The sequence below is a fragment of the Microtus pennsylvanicus genome, chromosome 1, assembly GCF_037038515.1.
Source record: "Microtus pennsylvanicus isolate mMicPen1 chromosome 1, mMicPen1.hap1, whole genome shotgun sequence".
In the NCBI taxonomy this organism is placed as follows: domain Eukaryota; kingdom Metazoa; phylum Chordata; class Mammalia; order Rodentia; family Cricetidae; genus Microtus; species Microtus pennsylvanicus.
The window spans coordinates 15,755,473-15,776,460 of record NC_134579.1 but is presented as its reverse complement, the minus strand read 5'-3'; the positions used below and the strand labels follow the sequence as shown (position 1 = coordinate 15,776,460).

The 20,988-nt window shown below is 44.2% G+C and overlaps 1 protein-coding gene across 6 annotated transcripts in view; it reads left to right on the top strand.

Annotated features, from left to right (window-relative positions):
* Nucleotides 1-1,319: 1,319 nt before the first annotated feature.
* Nrip1 (nuclear receptor interacting protein 1) overlaps nucleotides 1,320-20,988 on the top strand; it is an 85,461-nt gene continuing 65,792 nt past the window's right edge. For all 6 annotated transcript variants that reach the window (XR_012908936.1, XM_075956906.1, XM_075956942.1 and 3 more), the window contains exon 1: nucleotides 1,320-1,550. The gene's annotated coding sequence lies outside the window, so the exon portion shown is untranslated. The remainder of the gene's footprint in view (nucleotides 1,551-20,988) is intronic.

Genomic DNA, 20,988 nt, shown 5'->3' with positions numbered 1-20,988 from the left:
TTCTTTGTGTATCAATAACTCTGCTTCCAAATGCTACCGAAAATGCATGAGAGCGGATAGCTTCATCCACAAAATTGTCTTATTCAGGGAGTAGTTTAGAGTTCAGAGTGAACTTAAGATGTACTTTAGTGTTTTTTTTTTTTATGTCAAACAAAACCAACTTCTGCAACCACTCTCTCTCTCTGCTTGTATTTCTTTTCATGGCGAGATACTAAAGAGAAAAAGAAAGGTGGCATCTGGGGTTGGGGGAGCGTCAGAAGGAGTCTTCACAAGTAAGATGCCTGAGGAGAGGAGAAGATTATAAAGCGGAAAACACGAGAGGGCGAGATCATGGTTTCGTATTATTCTCTCCTCCCTCCACTTTCTCGCTTCACCAATCTGTAGCCCCCCTCAAATTTAGAGGCGGGATCAGCAAGACGAGACTGCAGGAAACTCAGGTTTCGCTGCACTGCCACTCTGGCTTCGTGATGTAATTGTTATTTATTGAGACTCTGAACCGAGCAGAGCTGCTTAAAGAAGTGACAGCCCATCTCCTAGTCCTGTTGGGTCAGATCCTTCCTGGGGGTGGTGCAGACTGGCCTGCAGACCCTGCTTTGCAGGGACAAAGCAGCTGAAGATAAACCCGGTTTCCTGGGTCCTGCGTCCGTCTAGGGAGCTGAGCTGGGCACTCCTCAGGTCTCCTTCCCAGTTTTCCGCTTGGAATCATGCCACATTAATTACTGGGTCCTACTAGGTGCTGGGCACGGGGTCAAGATGACCTAGAGTTATAGCGCCGTAGCTTCCGGAATTTAAGCGGGACACAGATTTCAAGGAGGTGGACATTGAGGGTGGGTAAAAGGGAACCAAGAGAACGCGTGCTGTGGGGTGAAATGGGAGGAAGGGAGACGCTTAAGGTGCCAGCCCCTGGGGAAGGGTTAGGACTCCCTGATTCCCCTGCGGTGTCCCCAACGCTTGTCCAAGCCTGGGTGACATGGACGATCGCCTGGTCCCTAGGGACAATCTGTCCAGGCGGCTGGACGGAGCCGGAAAGCCAGGGCTCCGGTTCGGGGCGCAAGGCACCCCTCTCTCCTGGTCGAACTGCGTCCTCTCTCTGCCTTCAAGGCCGCGCGGCCCCGGGGACCCCACCCGGAGCACCCGAGAGGAGGCCTGCAGGAGCTGGGTAGGCTCCCCAGCTCCAGCGAGCCGCCGGGTACGCGAACAGCCGGGGTGACAATGGGAGGGAGGGGCAGAAAAGGGTTAAGAAACTTGGCTGAAGAGCTGAATGGCGTGGAGCAGCGAGGGGAGGGACCCGGCCGCCGCGAACTCGGCGGCGGAGGGAGGAGCGCGGCTGCGGCGGGCGGGCGGCGAGCGAGGCGCTCAAAGTCAGCCTCGCAGACATTGCAGCAGAGCCCCGAACTCGGGAGGCGACGGCGATCGCGGCGCAGGCGGAGGACGAGCCGGCCCCAGCCCGCCCGTGCGCACCGCCCGTGGCCTCGCGCGGCCGCAGGGCACGGCTAACCCGGGAAGGAGGGAGCGACGCGGATCGGCGGCCCGGAGCCGCGGCGGCCTCGGTGAGTGGCGATCGCGGCCCGGGCTCCGTGTTGGAGCTGGCGGAACGGACGCCGAGCCGCCCGGGCACGCCTGGGTGCACGGCCCGTGGAGGCGGCGGAGGCCGGGGAGGCCCACGGGGGGCGCCGGCGACACGGATCTCGGGGACAGCCTGCCGCCGCGCTTGGCTCCGGGTCTCCCCGGGAACTCGCGGGCCCGGCCGGCGCGGCCGCCAAGTTGTAGAGTTCCCAGCCGTGGGCTCGTCCGTGCCAGCCGTGGCGCGAGGGGCGCAGCAGCCCTGGGTGTTCTGCGCCGGGACCCACGCGGGTGGCCGGGTCGCGGGGCCCCGGTCGAGCCCGCTCGGCTGCCCCTGTTGGCCCTGAGCCCCGGGCGCTGGCTGCTGTGCCGCTCGGTCCTGCCGCCCAGCGGTGCCCGCGGTGGCTCCCGCGCTGCTCCCCGCCTCTTGCCGGTGCCTCCCAGCGCGGTGCTCGCCGATTCCGGCTGGGAAAAGTGACTCGGAACAGGGACAGCGCTGAGCCCCAGGCCCGGCCTGCTGGGCACCAGGTCCCCGCCTGCCGTGGCAGGGCGAGGCCCCTTGCACCCGAGGCCTCAACCTGGTTTTTTTCCCCAGCATCCGAGAGCTGGGTTCGCATTTAGCGTGAGTCTGGTGAAGTCCTGGGAGACGCTCTTCTCTCGTGCCACTCGTCCTTACTACTATTGTTGTTTGAGGAAACCCTCTTCCGTGGAAACACTCCCCAGACCCCCCCCCCCATTCTTCCCAAAGTAGTTTCCAAATTTTAATCAGGAGTTGATGTTCAGACTGAAGGAACAAAGGAAACCACGGTGTTTAAAAGGCGGACAGGCTGTGAGTCTGACACATGTTGATCTCTGAGGCATTCCAGGAGTTTCTACCTTCCATCATGTCAGTAATTTAATTGGATCCTGGCGGTCGTAAACGAAGAACAGAATGTTAGGTAATTTTATGTTGAGATATATATGTATTTTTAATTAATGGCTCAGTTTAGTTAGGGGAAAGTCCCGACGTTCTGAGGTGCAATAACTTTTAGCTCATTTTTTGTGGCACGAGGTTGGAGTTTGCTAAATGAGTGTGACACAGGGAAAACCGTGTTTTTAGAGGAAGAGAGACACTGTCTAAAAGTAAAACAAGGTTGCTATGTCTGTCTGTCTGCGTCTGTATACACCTATATATGCATAAATGATATGTAGTCTTTGTATTTCTTGGATTTTGTAAAGCAAGGGGCTTCAGTAATTCATTCTGTAAAGTTATGAATTACAGTGAACGTGGTTATTAGTGAATCATGGGTCTTAGCAAGTGGGCGGCATCTTCCCAATGCTATTATTCAGAGTTTAATCATCAGTTTGCCACCTTTGTCTAAGAGACAGTGAAGTAAGTCGACTTTTTAAACAAACGGTGCTTCATGTGCGTGGCCCCTAAACGTGGCTGCTGCCTGGAGTGTGTTGAAATGCTCTCCCACTTCCAAGTGAGTTGCCCTGGTTTTGCCCAGCAACTTGCAAATGTCCATAGGGTTTAATTGATTCAGGGAGCCTGGCTTCAACACCAATGGGCACTTTCTCTGCTTGGACTGAGTTCCTATAGACAAAGAAAGACGATCAGTTAGTGCAGCAGGCATTACCTGTGTCCTCTAGGACTGGATACTTAACTCCAGCCTGTTTTATACTGTGGTGGGGTGAATTCTTTCCCAACTTAGCCTTAGAAGTACAGGGGGAGCAAGGGGAAAACATATTCAAGAAGTAAATAAGGAGGGCAGTTTGGTTGCTGCTTTTATGCCAGGGAGTTCCGTGCAGTGCCTTTGGGATAGTTGAAAGTCAGGCTTAAAGTCCAGGAGAAGACTGCGAACCACTCGTCTGTTTCCAAACTTTGTTGAACTTGAATTTTTCTTACTGAGATATCTGGAAATAGTGTGAGTTAGCCATGGGGAAGTGTTGGTGGATGAGGCTAGGGCTCCTCTGAGTTTTCCAGTTTTAAGAGCAAAACATTGTGATAAAAAATAACCTATACCACCACCTAGAGTCTGTTTGTTAGTTTATGGCTCCTGGAGTTTGCTTACTTCGACATGTCCCTTATGGGTGCTGTTTAGTCCAAACATGATTGAGAACTTCAGGCTTTCCAAAGGCCATCCAGGAGAACAATTATTTAAGTAGTAGACAGCGAGTGCCAATTGAAATTATCCTCGCCACCTCCAGAATAGAAAATTATGACATATCAACTCAAGTGGGCTGTGCTCCAAAGATATTAATTCACAAGTTTAGGACGGAGGCTTTTTAAGCTTGTGCTGCTTGTCAGGTGGCCCGGACTTAGATTTTTCTGTGTTTTCAGAGATTCAAGAAACATTGCGAAATAAGTGTTCTCAGTGCCTTTTGAGGTTCAAGGGAAATGAAAGCAATGGTAAGGATACAGAGGGAGGAGTATTGCCGCTGCAAATGTTCTAGACAGTGAAAAAGGTCAGGGAGAAGTAGGCATTGGTTGAATTTGGGTTCCGATATGTGAGCATACAGTCACCGTGAGACAGAGTGATAGTCTGTCTTGCTGGTGGTTTACAGGCAGCAAAGCAGTCTGTTGAACAGGGGACCTTTGGGAGGCAGCCTCTGCCATGTGGTTTAGCACATTGTCCAAGGAGGAAGTAATGTTCCTCCTTGAAACGTGTAGCCTGAAAGATGGCCTCCAAGATCTTTAATTAAATATCAGTTGAACAGGGAGAACTGGAGCACTGTATTAATTCTGTCAAACATCACTATTTTAGAACATTGAGGACAACTAAAAATGAATTAACTCCTATCTGAAAGCCGAGTTTCGTAGAAGGGTGACAGATGAGGCAAAATATGTCAATCTAGTGGAACACATAGGGAGATCAGGATAGGCACGCCATCCTTGGCTTGTCACTCTAATGGAACACATAGGGAGATCCGGATAGGCACGCCACCCTCGGCTCCCTGGATAGTTGAGAGAAAAGGAAGTTACTCTCAAACCAGGACTAGAAGATCATGGCCTGGAGGTCATTTTAAATCAGAGTGGCTTAGGATCTATGAGGTTAAAGGTGTTAGATTTTTTTTTTAATTTGTAAACCTAAGGATTGTCAGCAACTTACATCTTCCAGAATAGCAATAACACTTTGATGTTTGAAGTTACAAGATCATTCAACTGAAAATACATTTAAGACATTTAAATTTGAATCAGTAAAAGGCATTCGTTTTAAACCATGAGTCCCTTTTATGTTTTCAAATTTAGATTGCGTAACAGTTTTTAAAGCCTGGGTCAGTTTCTTTCTCTGCCCCTACTCTCTCTCCCTCCCTTTTCCCCCACACCCTCCTCTCCGGGATAAACAAATCACGCATCTCTAGCCATTTTCCTCTCCTCCATGAAAACAGCTTTAATTTGCTGAGCTTTCTTCCCCATGTGTGGCAGGCTGCCGGTTACTCTGGTTGTTCCTCCTTCCCTTTCAGGGGACTGCTACAGTCTGAATGGGTTGTGTACTTTCTCATAATGACTTATTCTTACAGGGATGGTGACTGAGGCAAAAGTATTTGCTGCTCTTAGCAAAACCCTGTGTGCCCCTGTCTTCCCACTGGAGGCATACTTTCATTTAAAATACCTTGACTTCTGCTGAAGAGCTGAGCTCTTTTCAGCAGAGCGTGGAAGGGTAACTTCCTGGATGGACAGAGTTGGGTCTGAATTAAACAGTTTGGGATTGAGCTCCTGAAATTGTAGCATTTCAGAAACCAGGGGATGAGCACGTGCATTTACTACTATTTACATAACAACAGGCAGAAACCTAACTCCAGGATGGACCTGAGGAAGGTAGCCACCAGGCATGTCAGAGGATGAAGCAGGCCCATGGCCCACAACTGGGATCTGTGCAAAAGTTGGAATGACCGAAAAAGTAAATGGAGGAGGGAGATCTTGTTTCCCATCCGTGTTTGTATCTGATGCTGACCGGGGCCGGTGAATTGCTGATGGTAATGGATTCCCTTTTATGAGGCCAGCAATATTATATAAACAGTGATTGTTTGAGGGAGTGAAATGGCAAGTTCTCCATTTGTGCAGATTCACAGAGAGTTTTGAAATGTTCCCTAAGTGTATCTGAAATGGAAGGTCAAAATTGGGTACTGGAATAGAACCAGGAGGTAGAGTTTACTCTGGAGAAAGTGAATATTATGCCCTTTTCTTTCATCTCTTCATTTTAAGATTTGGGTTGGGTTTTTTTTTTATATAAGATTTCTATAGTCATGGGAAACTGAGTCCTGAGATTTGGGGGGTGGACATCTTTGAACAGACTCCGTGGTGGCGATGGCTTGGTGTAACTGGCTAAGTTTAAGGGGACTGTCTCATTATTCAAGAGGAGTGGACAGCAAAGAGACCAAAAGTCTCATCAGGGTTCCCCTGCAAACAGTGTGCTTAGATGCCCATCATTTTTCTTTTCCTTCTTCATCATTGATATTCAATATTCAATTTGTATATACACTAGATGTATAGAAATTCTCAAACTTGGATTGGAGTTTGTTTTGGACAAAACTCGTGTGTTGCTGTGGGTATGTAAGATGCGTTTTTCATCGGGAAAACTGGTATGTAAACTCCTAGAAGGTCATGCCATGTTTTGTAGCTGTTACTATGTATTCTGTTTCATGGACCCTGACATTCTAATTAGTCCCCGCACTTTATTGCAGTCATGTCAGATAAAACATTAAAACTTGTGGTATTATTGATTATCACTATGCCTTAAACAAGACAATTTTTCTATAGGTTCATATAACGGAGAATAGAAGTGGATTTTCAAAACTGTGATCCATTTTACAATTATATATTAGGAGTTTGAATCAGGCTAGGGATATTAGCCTAGAACTCTAGGGGAGCTATAGAGAGCCACAAATCTGAAGGCTGGCAACCCAGAGAGCAAGAAAAAAGGCTACTTCTGTCCTGAAGGAGAGCATATTATCTACATTAGTAGGCTGAAGATACTTTTAATATTATGTCAGTTTTTAAGACAGATTATTCTTGAAGCTAATCAGATGGATAATTAGAAGTTATGATTCACCTGGTTTGATTTTTGGTTGAGGTAATGCCTAGCAGGGTGGCAGCATCCATTGAAACAAAGGCTGGAAAGGTAATTGGGACATCCCCATCCAGCCTGGTCCCCCGTCTTACTCTCTGCCTTTCCTCTTCTTGGGCCTTCAGTTAATGGGACAGGGCTCAACCAAGGGTTTTGTGTAGAAATATGAAAATTGAATTAGCATTGATCAGAGTCAATAGCTGCATTTGAAATTTCAAAGTATCCTTGTTCACTTTCCCTCAGATTTCTCACTTCCCACACTAGGAATGAAAAACTCTAACTTAAAACCTACCTTTTGTTGTGGTGTTTTATTTTTTTAGATTTGTGGGTTTTTAAATATTTTTTTTTCAAAAAGACCTTTAAGGATGAAAGGAAAAATATCCTTTATTTGCCTTAAATTTTGTGTGGCTAGTCCAGCGTTTCAAGAAACATTAAATTTAGGAGCCTGCTAGGTCCTTAAGTTCTCAACCTGAGTTTCCCACCCGGGACTAGGAGCCTAATGCTGCTGTTTACAGAGAGCTTCGGTGGAAGGGAATCTCTCACTTTTGGACTTCTAGTTAAGAAAGCCCGTTTAATGATAGACAGGGTTACTCCTTTGGAAACCTGCAATTTCCATCGGCTGCAAAGGATTGTGGGCAACTCGGGAGCTAAGGAGTTTGGAGCTTGTATTGTTAGTAGTTTGCTTTGAATGTTTTCCTTCATGGTCTTTACCAGCTCTGAAGGTACAAGGGAGCATGGTGGTGATTAGCTTTAGAAGAGTTGGGAGGAAACTCATGATTGCATATGCTGGTTAAGCTGACTGCTGTGGTTATGAGCATTTAATTATTGAATTTATCTAGACATAACATGTGAACATATTAAATAGCATTGCATTAAAATGTCAGATGCTAATTTAGCATTGCAAGGGTGAGGTGGATTTATGCTTAGATACACGATTTAAGCTTAAAGTGAGAATAATATTATAATATAGTTTGTAATGTGGACTGTTAATAAGGTGGGTAAGAACCTGGACTATACTGTTGGAATCAGATATTAAGATTTGGAAGTGCGGCACAAAGTGGAACTTCTCTGGAAATAGAGAAAGATGGTTCTGTCTTCATACTCTCTTCCCTCCGGCCCTCTCCTCTGTGTTTGTGTGTGTGTCTCTGTGTTGTCGTTGAGGATTAAACCCAGAGCCTCGCGCACGTTAGGCACGTATGTGCTCTCCCACCGAAGGACACCTGCAACCTAGGAGATGGGACCTTTAAGGAGTGGATGACAACTGGGTGGGGAAAACCATTGTTTAAGTTTTTGATTGCTGAATTTTGAGTTTTCCGTAATCTAGTAACAGAGAGGTTGATTTATATGCGGGGAAAAGAAGGAAAAGTCTTGAGAAACATGAGAAAACTCCAAATTAGTTAATTACCCTCGCAGTATTTCACCAAAATGACCATTTACACAAAGGGTCATGCAGGATCGGGTTTGATTTTTGCAAAAAATGCATTAAAAATAGTACTTTTTCATTCTACATTTTTTTTCTAACGTAATCTACTAAATCAGTATTGGATTCTGCTAAAAGGGAAGTCCTTTTGTCTCCCTGGGCAACAACATCCGTGGCATGAGAGGTCAGATGTGATTTTCTGTTCTGAGATTCTGCGGCTGCATGTCAATACATATTGCTCAGGATTTCAAACTGGTGGCTTTAGAAGGAGCAGAGACGACTGAGTGAAAACTTAGCATGCGCAGAACTTGTATTGCTACATGCCTTTTGCTGTTTGACCCCCTTCCCGCCCTCAAGAGGAGGGGCAGGAGCAGGGAAAGGAAGTGAACTCATCCTCAGGAGGCTACTGCTTTGTAGCGGGCACGGTTCTGGCCAGTTTACATGCATTTTTCACTTTTAATCCTTGCAAATACCCCCGAGACTCATAGAGATTATTTCCTCTAGTTTATAGCTACAGAAACCCAGTTTGTGAGCTGCCAGAGTCACTTGCCTGAGGTCACACAGCTAATTTCATTTTCCACGAGAATATGCCGTCTTTGGAAAGGGAAAATAGCTACCAGCTGACTTTCAGGAAGCCATTAAGAACCATTGCTCTCCTACCTGATAGCCACAAACCTAGGTTCCAAGGACAAATCTCCCAGCTTGATGCTCACAGTCCTGTTTCTCTGGGAAGGCCCCTCTTTTGTTGGTTCCCTGGCTTCTTACCCTTAACCTGAGGAAAACTAGTCCCCGAGGGCAGCTGGCCACTTTCCCCAAACTCAGTCCCCAAGGGCAGCTGGCTCCTCTCCCTCCAGCGCTAGCTCCTCTGAAGTGCACCACCGAAGTATTGCAGTGTTCTTCAAAGCGGTGGAAGCCGCTGTGTTTCTTGACATAATTCATTAAAATAGACAGTTCTCTTAATCCTGGTGCTCTCGGGCCTGAGTGTGTTGGTCCACTTCAGGGAGCTGCTGTTTAGCCTTCCTAGTTGAAAAATCGCAACCCTTGACTATCCTTAATGCGATTTTCTTTTTAGTACCTTTTCTTCACCCACAAGGGTTTGTTAAAGGCTATGATATGTTAATAAAGCACCGTCTGAGCTCCCAACAGGAAACAGATAATGCATTTCTGAGTTTATTGGAAGGCCAGAGATAAGGGACAATTGGCTTCATTGGGGGAGTAGTCCTCAGTGAGGAGGGAGCACTTTGACTTAGGAGGCTGGTGCCATAGAGTGCGGTTTTAAGTACACACCGGTCGTGCGCTTTTATTGTCGAGGCAATGAGAAACGGAGTTATAAACCTCTCCACCTTTTTTTTTTTTTACTAGATTCATTTAAAATTTATGGAATTTGGAACCCCAAACCACTCTGTCTGAGTGGTTCCCTGTACACTGAAAGGTACAAGCTGAAATTGTGTTGGAGACATAGAGTGAGCTATAAAGTGAATATACATAATATTTTCTGGTGTGCTTTGAATGTTGGATTGCCAAGGAAATGTTGGGCAACAAAGGATTCCCATAAAAGCTGCAAAAGAATGTTTTGCTTCTTTTATTAAGAGACTAGATATTTTATTCTGGCTAAGTAGGAGACGAACTCTCAAAGTGAACAGTCTGGGGAGGAGATCTTCTGGTTCAGATTATGTATTGGTATATTTTGTCCAACCCTTCCATGACTATACTGAGTTCAATGAAAGAGACCGAATCTATGTGCTAGCAAGCATAAGGGTGGACCGAGAGTTTTGAATTGACCATCTGGTACTTTCTTAGTGTCTCCTTGCTTTGTATCACTGAGGCAGAACCCACGGTAGAGAATAGCTCTGCCACAGAGGAGTTTACCCCCACTCCCGTGTGAATCAGTGTCGTGGTTTCTCTGCTGAATTTTGAATCTCCACAAATTGAAATAATATCGTGGTGTATTTTCGGGGTGCAAGAGGACCTGAGAGAAAGCCATAGATGGTGTGAAATTAAGCACTCGGTCTAGGGGGTCTTTCATCCTGCTTCCTCCTTAGTATAAGTACGCTTGGGACTTGCGCATGATTTCCTTCTCTCCTAATCCTTGCTGTTTAATATTGTTTCCCTTTAATTTTGGAATTTCTCATCTACCCACTCCAGGGAGCTGTACATTTGGGCAAACGATTACTAAATCACTCAGTACGTTGTGTTGTGTCATTGTTAACTTCAAAATTCCCAAGGGGAGGAAACTGAGCCTGTAAAAATTAAAGTTAACTATAAAAATTACCTGGCTGGAGGTTGGATAGATCCAGGATGTGAAGTCATGTCATGATTTTCTTCCAACTTTTCTGTTTCTGTTTTTGTTTTCTTGATGAAGTTTAGGATGGAAAGAGAGGGGAGGGGAGAGAGAGAGAGAGAAAGAGAGAGAGAGACAGAGAGACAGAGAGAGAGAGACAGAGAGAGAGAGAGACAGAGAGACAGAGAGAGAGAGAGACAGAGAGACAGAGAGAGAGAGGAGCAATGGATGCAGCAGTAAAGGACACCTTAAGGCCAAGGTAAGATGAGTAATCCTTACTCGGTGTTGTGTCTTGAGAGGTGAGCATGCACAACTACCTCTCTGTGGTCTTGGCACTCCATTTCCTTGTGGTCCTCAGAGTAACCTTAGGATTCACTCTATGATTTGAATATAACTTCTCAGCCATTTTGTAGTACAGGTATGTGCGTGTTCATGCAAATGCTTTGTTTTGAGTCTTCATACACTTTTCAGTTCTGCTTCAACAGCCACATTGCTGAGGTTTCCTGGGCTTTCTTCCTTCTACATTAGTGTGTCTATGGGTATCATCCTTTTTCAAGTCTTCCTTAGGAAGTCCTGTTGGTGAGAGTTCAGGGGCAGTTTCTCTGACGTTTCTAGAAGACATAATCTCAAGGCAAACTCCCTCCTCTGGCTCGTACAGTCTTTCTACCCCATCTTCCAGAATGTTCCTCAAGCCTCTGATATAAGAACTCTACATTTTGATCAGTTGTGATTTTGTGTGCTTGTCTTTGTCTGCTACAAAGAGAAGTTCCCTTGATGAGAGGGAGGCACTACGCTTATCTGTGGGTATAAGGACACGGATTTAGGATCTAGTTAGGGATTATGCTGGTTTAGTAAAGTGGTGGTTTCAGGTTCCCCTAGACAGCCAAGGGGTGCTGAGAGTTGAAGAACTAGTCTTCCCCAGGGAAGAGCACACCCATTGACTAACCTATACCAAATAGTCAGCTCTGAAGACGTGCATTCAGGTACCATTATATGGACTGAGCAGGTTGTATGTATGTATTTAAGAACACACACACGCACGCACGCACGCACACACGCACGCGCGCGTGCCATCACCACCACCAATAACAACCATTAAAGAAAAAGAGACTATGAAGTTTGGAAGAGGGCAAGGCAGGATATGTGGAAGGAGTTGGGTTGAGGAAAGGGAAGGAAGAAATGATGTAATCATAACCTAAAAAACGTGAAATAAAAAATAATTTTGAAAAGCAACAGGGGAGCTTTCTATATGCAGACTTAGCAGAACCAGGCACCTTTAGTTGACTGGTGTGACCAGGGTACTCCCCACCAACTCTTCTTATGATGACCAATGCTCTAAAACTATCAAAGGAGCTGTTTGGGGTCTTTTTATACAATCGAGAGCACAGCACCTGTGGTTTTATGTGCTTTGAGCCAAGGATACCTTACTCTGCACCCCTAGAAGTGAGGAAGAGAGCATAGCTAACTGTAGCCCCCTGTAACAGGCCGCAAGCTGACCGAGTGCCTCAGCCTGGAAGGCAGATTGGAACAGTCTTGTTTATGGTGACAGTGGACAAGAGAGTTCAGGAGCTACCTGTACCCCCGCAAGCATGATCTTTCCCTCGCGGTTATATTCACTGACCCCAATAGCCCCATTTGTCTGGTGTGTTTTCTCAGTGGACTGTGAGCTCCATGCAGAAGAACTTGCTCATTGTTGAGAGTTCGCGCCCCAGGGCTTGCCTCAAAGGAGACTGACTGTCCAGTCCATGAATATTGTTGACTAGAACTGGGCCAATCTCAATCTTTTGTTCATGACTGCTGCTAGTTGTTATGTGGAACTTTCGATTCATTGTGTTCTGCATTTCTTTGGTCTATTTAAATTAGCACTTCTAAAAGGAATAATAGTGCATGCTTAAAATATATCTTCTTTCAGTTCTATTAATTTTCAGAGAGAAAAGTGAACAGTACTGTTGGTGACATTATAATTAATTGACACTTGAAATGAGAGTGTGTTTTATAATAAATACTGTCTTCAAATTATACAAATTAGATTAGAAAATATGTTTAGCAAAATCTGTAGACAACATTTAATTTCTTTCTTCCTTATTTATTTTTAAAGAAGTGAAACAGTATTTCTGAGCTCTTTAAGTAGTTTTCCTTAGCTTCTGGTAACCAAAAGGATGGACTACTTGGGCATGTGTGATCATGTGGATTCGACTGCTTAGGAAGATGGACACATCCTTAAAACACATCTTACAGGTTTATGCCTAGCCAGATGTGGTGATCCGAGGGAAGTGGAGGCGGGCAGACTTCTGTGAGTTCTAGGCTAGTGTGGTCTACAGAGAGTATTCCCCAAGGTTATGGAAGGGTAGAGAGGAGGAGGAGGAGAAGGAGGAGGAGGAGAGAGTGTGTGAGAGCGTACTTGTCTGAAACAAAGCAAAAATAACAAATTTCTGTATAGACTTAGTTTGAGGGTAGGAATGTGGTCACTGGGTCAGTACTTCCCTAGAGTTCTGTCCCCCCCCCCCCCCATTTTGAGGTAGAGTTTTCTTGTGTAGCCCTGGCTGTCCTGGAACTACTGGTGTTCACCAGGCTGTCCTTGAACTCAGAGATCTGCCTGCCTCTGTCTGCTGAGTACAGGGATTAAAAGCATGGGCCACTGCACTTGGATAGTTTTGGGTTTTAATACCCTACGAAGTTAACATATCCAGGATGATTGGTGATGTTGTAGGATGACGGTAACGTGACACTTGCCTTTGTGGGGCGTAAGAGAAGGTCTGCTCTTCTCTGGCCGCGAGTCCTGTTATAGTGGCATCGTGTTGATGGATAACCATTGTGATGGGAGGCAGAAAGCAAAAGTGTGTGGAAATGGAGCTCAGCAATGTCTCGCGGCTGAGAGGCTTAGTTTTAAATGCAAGGTGAAACGTGAACATTATCTAGGCATGTACGGATGATTAAAACACTGTTATTATCACACTGATTTGTGCGTGTGTTTGTGGGGTGCCAACACAACAGGGCACACTTGGTTTTCTTTCACTTCCTGAGCTCTAGGGATTCAACTCAGGGCTTCCGGCTTGGTACCACTTGATTTTACCTGTGAAGCCACCTCACCAGCCCAAGACAAAGTTTTTAGTGAGCACAACATCACCGACACCTGGCAGTGAAGTCAGGTGTTTCTTGAGTTTGACCAGCTGTTCATCCATAAGTTTCCCATTTTATTCGTTCTTGTATATCCCACCCAATGATGCCCAGGAATTCTTTCTTTGAGGAACTTGTTCTACTAGCATGAATACATTCGCTGACTTTGTTTTTACTTTTTGTACAACTCCCACCCTTAATATTAGAATGGTTAGTTGTTTTGCACAAGTCTGAATGATACTGCTTTTGCAAACTTACATGTTCTATTGCATGGTAGGTAACCTTCAACCTGTGAAGTTCAACCTAAAGTAGTTAAGAATGTTACTTAATATAGAAATGAGTTTAAAACTTGGTCCTTTCGGCCATGAACAAAATGGTAATATCTTGGTGTTAGCCCTTTGAAAGGTAACATGTATTCGTTTATTTTTATTTATGTCTATACATGTGTGTCTGTGTGAGTTTATACGTACCATGCATGAAGGTGGAGGTCAGAGGGCATCAAATCCCCTGGAGAAGGAATTGCCCTGGCTTGTAAGCATATGATGGGGTGCTAGGAGCAGAACTTGGGTCCTCTGCAGGAGCAGTAGTCCATCTTCACCATCGAGTCATCTTCCCAGCTATAGACATTTTAAATTACATGTCTTTAATGTTGTCGTTGTTATGTTCCGGCGAAAGCCATACCGCGTTTTTGTCGTGGTGTGAAGTATACGGAATGAGAATTAGTAACGTAGATTACTGGGTGATAAATCTAGCTTGCCAATTTGGACTGGGCTCGATTTTATTTTACTGTGAAGTTTAAAAAAATTTTTGTTTCTGTTTTTTGTAATTCTTGTCTCTGAACAGAAACCCATATTTATGTCTGCGTCGAAAAGATCTAGTCAGAAATATATATGGGCGATAACTTTGTCTTGTGATGTTGCGTGCTGTAGCTCAAATTATTGGCTCAGTTGAGCTTGTCAATGAAACATCAGAGAATAGTTACCTTTGCACGTATCGCCTTGGGGGCGTTGCAGTCCTTGACAGTCCTTGGTGACCAGAGCACTGGGATTGCTGAAGAGGAAAAGGAAGTGAACCTAGAAGAGGAAGTGTTGGTGTCTTGGAGGAGAAAGGAAGAAATCACTTCTAAACTATACTGAAGTCATGCTTTATTTTGTTTCAGGATTTTTTTTTAATGTATCCTAAAGGATCCTGAGAAATAAAATAGTATTCTTAACGGTGTGCAGGGTAGTTTAGCTGTTCATCTTAGGCACCATGGTGTTTGATAGCCATGACGAGGCTATGAAATGGGTGAGTCATTTAATGTTTTCTGCCTTGTTCCTTTTATAAAATAAGGAGCTTGGGCGAGAAAGGTAATGTGGTTCTTCTCGACTCTGTAAAATCAGCATGACTTCGGAAGCCAGTCGGATTCTTTATTTCTTCTCCTTTTTTTTTTTTTAATGCATTGAATATCAAGGTGCATAGAACCTAAAGCTAGGCTGATGCCCCTTGTGATTTTTGGAGCTTGGCATTTAATATGTTACAGCAAAGTTTTTAGTTTAACATAATTGAACTTGTACTGGATAGGGTTAATAGGCTAGAACAAAAGGTCAAAGCATAAGGCATTAGGCTTAATTAAGGGAGAGCCGGCGTGGCAGGGGTGTGTGACAGTTAAATGGGTTTCCCACAGACTAATGTCGGTTACAGTGCAACCATGCCTCAACTTAAGTGGGTTATTTTGTGCAAAGGGCAGCGGTGATTAGCAGTTTGACATGCCAGACACTTCTGGCCAATCCCATCTGCTTTAGAGGTTAAAAAAGCACACCTTTATGAGCCGATGGATTGATTTGTGTGCCCGTCTGGTAAAGATTAGAAGTCCAAGGCCGGTGCTGTAAATGTCAGTTATGGAATATTGTACTTTCTTGGTTGGCTCATTGTTTTAACCGTCAACTGTTTTATAATGGGGATAACTGCTGTTTATGGAGTTGCCTGCGAAATGGGCGGGTGAACAGGTGAGGTACGAAGGGGAAATATTTCCTAGAGGAAGCCGTGCTAACATAGTCTGTAGCAGGTGCTTTTCGTTGTCTGGAGCGCCTTTAAGCTCTCCTCTGCCGTCTCTGTCAGCCTTCTCTTGTGTTACCTGAGGAACACCGACAGTCCACGATCTCCTTTTGCTTATAGGCTTGACAGGCACCTTTATTTAGGCACCTCCTTTTCAAGCGCGTAGATGGTTTACCCCATCATTATATACATGCATTTTACCAGGTGGAAAGGAAGGGGAAAATGTGAAAGGCGTCCATACAAGTGGGCACCTCGTGCACACACACGAGTCTGCATCGGGAATGTACGGTCACTGACCATGCAGAGGCTCAGGAAAATGAAATTATTGTACCAAAGTTTCCCAGTGCACGTCAAGCCAGGGCGTGGTGTTGCCAAGAGACCCCATGAGGAGCTAGGGAGGAGCCTGCACTTTGGGCTTGATTGGAATTTCATGGCCAAGCTATGCAGGGCTAGGCAGAGTAACCAGATTCAAGACTAGATAGTTCTATGGTTCAATCCTAATAAGCTAGGCCTTCTAGGTGACATTACAACAGCTGGTGTCGCATGGTAGCTCTGACTTAGCTATGGATATGTAACTTATATGCAGGAGTCATCTGAGTTTGCTTCAGTGGTGTAAAGAAAGCAGAAAAATGCTGTCTCCTGGATTGTGGAGCCAAATGAAGGGGAGTGGTCTGTATTGACCACTTTGCGAATCAGAGGCATGCTGGGATTGAGTCCCTGACTGCTCAAGGGGGAAAGACTTCAAGAAAGAAAGATCTTTGTGTTGTTGAAACGTCTTGAGCAACAGAAAAGGAAGAGGAAAATGTATGAACTATATGCACGCATGCTTCGTGGGTGGAGTTTCTTCAGCCCTCTGAGAGGGAGATAGAGAAGCCGGGAGCCTTCACCTTCTCTGTGTGCAGAGAAAGGTCAGCTCTTTAACTAAGTGGTAGACCCAGCCCACTTCAGTGAATGCTTCTTCACAAAGTGCATGGGGGAGGAACGCAAACTTAAATTACATTTCCAAATACGCTCCAATACCAGGAAAGCACCTTGATCTCGGATTATGTTTTATTTTCTTTGATTTTTTTTCCAGAAAGCTGTGTGATACTGTTAATATACTTGAATTTTAATTCAAGATTATAACAATATTTAACAATAAACAGTGATGAAATTGTGATTATAAAACTTGGCCTCTACGTCTTCTAATATCCAAGGAATGGAAAAATCCTGACCTTTTTGTGGATGTTTTAGAACTTAGGATAATGTCATCATAATTGACAGCTGACGTGCTAAGGAGCTTAAATCACTGTTTCCTGAAATGGGACATAGGAAGCGTGCAGAGAAACAAGATGGCCTTTCTGTTAGAAGCTAATATTCCATCCAAGGTGTTAGTGCAAAGAAAATGTAACCGAGAGCATTGGAATCTGTGTTGGACGTTTCTAGTCAGCCTCACACTCTTTCTGATCAAAGACTACAAACCAGAAGTCCCTTTGGCCAAGCTACAAGTTCTCTGACCTTGAACTGCATCTCAACACTACGTTCCAGAGTTAATTAATTTATAGATACAAATGAAGCCTTCTCATTTGTTATTTTCAAAAGGGTAAGGTGTGGGTCAGGGAGAAGAAGGCTCAGTCGATGGAGCTCTTTCTGTGTAAGCTTGAGGACTTAGTTAGAGCCTGGGATCCGCAGTGGGGACACCTGGGATGCGAGACCAGTTAGACTTGCTGGGTGGGTGAGCTCGTGGTCAGGGAGAGACTCAAAAAATACTGTGCAGAGTAACAGAGGAAGACACCATCATCAACCTCTGACCTGCACCCGCATGCACACAGAAAAATCACAACGTGTGATCGCACGCTGTTGGGGTATATTTATAAATGTCATAATAAGTCCACATTCACCCCGTGTTCTTTGTTGAGAAGTGGTGGATGAAGTGGGCTGGGCCTATGACACATTTAAAGTCTGGCCCTTCAAGGCAGAGAGAGAAGGTGAAGTCACACGGATTTTGTAATGTCATTGTTTTCTCTCCCTAAGTCACTTTTAAATTGCAAAAGGTTGGCTTGGGTGATATCATATAAAAGTGCTTGGGTAGTGAATTAAATATGGGATATTTCCCAAGCTTAACAGACAGAAGCATCTTGAGAGGTTTTTCTGTGATTTGTTTAAAACCCAACCAAGGGCTTGATGCTCTGCACTGGTGCTGGTGTATGTATTTTTATTTATATGTGTTGGTGCTAGTGTATGTATTTTTATTTATATGTATTAGTGCTAGTCTATGTATTTTTATTTATATGTATTGGTGCTAGTGTATGTATTTTTTATTTATATGTATTGGTGCTAGTGTATGTATTTTTTATTTATATGTATCGGTGTTGGTGTATGTATTTTTATTTATATGTATTGGTGCTAGTCTATGTATTTTTATTTATATGTATTGGTGTTGGTGTATGTATTTTTATTTATATGTATTGGTGCTAGTCTATGTATTTTTATTTATATGAATTGGTGCTAGTATATGTATATTTTGTTTATAAGTAATGGTGCTAGTATATGTATTTTTATTTATATGTATTGGTGCTAGTGTATGTATTTTTTATTTATATGTATCGGTGTTGGTGTATGTATTTTTATTTATATGTATTGGTGCTAGTCTATGTATTTTTATTTATATGTATTGGTGCTAGTATATGTATATTTTGTTTATAAGTAATGGTGCTAGTATATGTATTTTTTAAGTAGCTTACAACCTATCTTTATAGTGTCTTTCTTGAAGTGAATTCAAATGCTGTGACCGCTGATTTATTTTAGAATTACATTTTATGACGGTTGAGGAACTTTTGTGTGGCTGGTGTTTTAGTGTGTTTTGATATGTTCTGGGATATTGAAGAGCACACTCCTCGCGCCTTGTCATGTATAGTCGTGGTTTTCTTTCCCCCTATGGTATTTCCCTTCTTTTACTAATGTCTGGTACTTGGACTTGAGACATGGGAAGCACATCCTCTAGTCAGTTAGCGAACGTGTGCTTGTTCCACTTATTAAAAATGAAACAGAAACTCTTGGCTTCTTTTTTTTTCTTTTTTGAAATGGGGATGGAAAGGTCTTGTGTGCGTTATGTAAGCACTCACCACTGAGCTACAGTCCTTGCCTCATAGATCCTTTTTCAAGGAAGAAAGAAAGTCTTAAAAATAAAGCTTCATCAATTTTCCTAGCCCCTTCCATGGAACCGCTTCTAGCTCCCATTCCAATTCATGGCCTCTTTCTATGGTTGTTATCATTCTTATGTTTAAAAATGAAAAAAAATATGTAAAAACAGCCTGCCGAATTGCTTTACTGTTGCTTGTATGGATGAAATTTCAGACCCGACCACTTGGTATGGGATAACCAATTCGGAGACTCGCCCCGGGAAGACGATCTTTCCCGCTCTAGCATTTCTTAGTTATCTGTAGTTGTTTGTCGAGGGGCGGGGCCCTGGAAAGGTCCCCTCTTTCTTGTTAGCGTGTTCACTGGTGGGTTCATCCTTCGTTTCGGATTTTTGGTAAAGCTTCCCTGACCTTTTTGTCAGGTCCAGTCTCCCAGGAGACTTCTGGTCCTCTGTCTTTTATAATCCTTCGGGCGCTCTTCCATAATCTTCCCGGAGCTTTGGGTGAGGAAGTTGTCTTGTTAATGTGTCAATTAGGAAAACGATTATAAGCGAAGGGTGTTTTTTATATATTACAGAGTTAGTATTTTAGTATACATAACATCCTTTGTTTTCAATTTTTCCCTAAAACTATAGCCTTTATAGATTGTATTTAGTTTCTGAATGTTTGTGGGGTGGTAGAAAGTATTATGTGTTTTGGTTTTTTAAATGCCGCTGAAGTATATGGAATTATTCTTTGCCTCAGTATAGGTAGGCGAATTTTACTAAGAAAGCTATGGTATGTGGTAGACTTATTCAAACATTCTTACTGTTTGGTTTATGTTTATCAAATTGGTGACTTTATGTGTGTGTGCACAGATGTCGGCACCTGTTGATTGCATTAAGCATTTGATGTCTCCTAGTGAGGGATGGAAAAGGTGCTTCCACGCAGCTTTAAGTGGATCTTCTCTCCGAGGTGAATTGCATACGTTCTACGTTCTGTATTCTGTGACCTTGCAGTCATGACTTCAGCCCAGAATAGTTTCAAAGTCATGTAAATGAATGCAATTAAGGTATTGCTTATCATCTTACATAGTTCAGACGGATCCTTACCGGGTAGAGAGGTTTGCTGGCCTTATGAGGAAGGTCAGAAGAAGGTTAAATTTTATTACATAAAATGATACGACACTGTTTTTATTTAGCTGGTGAAAGAAAAGCTAGTGTCATAATAAAAAATCATAATGGTTTATTTTTCTTCTGTTCTCTAATTAGCTGGATGTCTTCGTTAAGTTTTTGTTGTTGGTTGGTTGGTTTTTTTAATTTGGTTTGTTTGACTGTTTATTTTTCTCTAGAAATAAACTCTTTTAAAGGAGATACGTTGTGTCTCCTTGTAAACGGCATGGGACATTGTACTCAGAGTCCTAAATCTAGGTGTCTTTGAGTAACACGTGCAGGCTGACATCCTGGCTGCTAACAGCAGGTGGCTCGGGGCTGGCTTGTGGATGTCCTTACAGGACTTGTGACGTGCCAGTTCGCAGAGCAGGTGGCACCGGACTTTGAGACGGTAGGAATTGGAGTCCCACCACGTGGGCAGACCGATTGTGGGGTGGAGAGACGCTGGAGGCTGTACTGAGAGAACTGACTGTGAGTGTCAATGGGTAGATGGGAGATGTAGTGGTTGGAGCTGGCTTGGTGAGCGTGGGAAAGCATCGCATTAAGAAATTTGGTGTCCTAGGCAATTTGGATGCTCACCTTACTAGACCTGGATGGAGGTGGGTGGTCCTTGGACTTTCCACAGGGCAGGGAACCCTGATCGCTCTTTGGGCTGATGAGGGAGGGGGACTTGACTGGGGGAGGGGGAGGGAAATGGGAGGCGGTGGCGGGGAAGAGACAGAAATCTTTAATAAATAAATAAACGGAAAAAATGAACAATTAAAAAAAAAGAAATTTGGTGTCTGTGTACGATTCTAAGTAAGCTGAGAGATCAGGGCAAATAAAGATGGACTAGCTGCTTCCTTTCGGTAGGTTTGAATTCTGGTTGATGGATTTCTGTTTAGTGCAGCTGTGATCCTGGAGCTATGGATCAGACACTGAAGAGGTCACCAGTATAAAGTCCCAGTGGAACAGGTCTGTAGTGAGATCAGGGTGTGTCTACTGTACCTTCCCTGCCTCTGGCCGACTGCAGTGTTTGCTGGCCCATTGATCAGCATACCGTTTACAAAGCTATTGACTGGTCTGTAGTGGAGGTCAAGTCTCTGCTGGCCAAAGCTTCTGGCAGCCAAGCATGTCCAGCTTGAAGCCCTTGGGCTGCCTGTACCCCAAGATAGCTATGAATAGGGCCCAACACATAATCTTAACTACTTGAAACCCAGAGAGGAAGAGAAAGGGGTGGGGTGGAGAGAAAGAGCCGCAGTCCTGCAGT